Genomic DNA, 1,652 nt, shown 5'->3' on the forward strand with positions numbered 1-1,652 from the left:
AAGATACATAAACTTTTGGGATTGACTGTATAGCCAGTACATCCTTAATCAAACTCTGATTACTACCGTTCCTTCCCGTACGGATATCGTTTTACTTCGAAAGACGTTCAAAGCTGCTCGTACGCGTCTGTTTTGTTAGTCGAGGATCAATATCCGGTCCGAACGAACTCCGCGTCTGGCATCGAACCCGTCGAGGAATTTCGTTACTCGAAACCCGTTCAAGACCGCCTATGAATCGGAGATCCATTCACGAACTATCTTAACAGTTTTCATTCATCCGCTCGTACGGGACGCGTGGAGAGCTGCGTTCGATCATTTTTAGATTCTCCACGGGATGTCCACTTTACGAGCTCGTTCTCGCGTTCGCCACTCGCTCGGGCTCGCCTTGACGCAGGACTCAGAGGCATAAGAGTGCTTCTACGTGTTCTGAATAGGATGTATTCATTGAGTCCCATGACGACTCTGTAACGGGATGTTCGAACTGTGATGCCTGGTTGTGGTTCACTTCTCGAAGTTAAAACCAGAATTTGGGGTATCACTTGAAGGTTAATAATTAAGGATCAACGTTGCGTGGAAAGACAGAACTTTATTACAATTGAAGTGAATATAAAGAGACCAAGACTAAGACTGCTTCAGGACGAGAGGTTAGGGCTATTTAAGGACTTTGAGAGAAATGACCTTTGGATGTGAAGAAGTAGTGGGAAAAGTTTGGAAGATGACAAGGTTCAGAATGAGTAATAGTGATTGTGGTGACTGGCTATTGATTTAGATAAGGGATGAGGCAGCTTAGGTACATGTTTTACAGATGAGACATCTTTAGATATATAGATAACATAAAAATATTTACGTGTATAACAGAACGATCCAACGTACTCACAGATCCAGGCGGATCTGCACGTACAGAACGAGCTACGATGGATCAGCTTCGGCTCTGCTACGAATCGTTCCTTTCTTACGCGGACATTTGATGTAATAACGGGTAAACGGTTGATGGGTATACGTACACCCGTAATCGGACATGATCGCATAATCGCGGCGCGTGCTTCGCTCCGGTTCGTCGGAGATTACGCGAGTGTATCTACACTATCTACTACAGGCTAGTACACTTACACGCACGTGCGACCTTCGAATAAACAGGGAGAAATCGCGAGGAATCACGGATTCCACGTGCGGGTGGTGCACACGTTCGGCACATGCAACAGAGTGTTTGTGAATTATGGGAACCGCGTACAGCCCTTGGCAACCGTTTTACTGTCGGGACCGATAGGTATCGCACGTTAAATCCAACCGCTTCAACATCTTTAGTAATAAGCTTACAGCTTCGGCGCCAATGGACTCATAAAGCAACTGACATTAACTGTCGAAACCGATACCGATCCGTGTCGGTACGAGTGCAGTGGTTAATTTTCAACCGATTCGTACCGACTCTTGAACATGTAAAACGCAACGACATCTTCAATACTGAACATGACGCTTCTAACTGTCGCGCTTCGTTCATCATTTACTATAAGCAGAGTGTTGGAGCTTGATACTCAGTGAAATAAATCCAACAGGGTAAGCTGTTGTTAATGTGAGTTTTAACACTAGAAAGACTGAAACTTAGTATATACCTATATTGCCCAAAAGCAGTCAAAATGACTGCATTGTGAAAG

The 1,652-nt window shown here is 44.6% G+C and overlaps 1 protein-coding gene across 4 annotated transcripts in view; it reads right to left on the reverse strand.

Annotated features, from left to right (window-relative positions):
• LOC108630458 (uncharacterized protein C1orf194) overlaps positions 1 to 1,652 on the reverse strand; it is a 15,692-nt gene that overhangs the window by 4,062 nt on the left and 9,978 nt on the right. Inside the window, exons 1-2 of one of the 4 annotated variants that reach the window (XM_026818088.1) lie at positions 878 to 951; positions 67 to 462 (exon numbers count right to left, since the gene is read on the reverse strand). The exons of 1 other annotated variant lie outside the window; for it this stretch is intronic. The gene's annotated coding sequence lies outside the window, so the exon portion shown is untranslated. Of the gene's footprint in view, positions 1 to 66; positions 463 to 847; positions 952 to 1,652 lie in introns of those variants that run through there. 2 more of the 4 variants (XM_026818086.1, XM_026818089.1) reach the window with 2 other exon arrangements.

Source organism: Ceratina calcarata, unplaced genomic scaffold, assembly GCF_001652005.2.
Source record: "Ceratina calcarata isolate Rehan_Ccalc_2016 unplaced genomic scaffold, ASM165200v1 scaffold77.2, whole genome shotgun sequence".
NCBI lineage: Eukaryota > Metazoa > Arthropoda > Insecta > Hymenoptera > Apidae > Ceratina > Ceratina calcarata.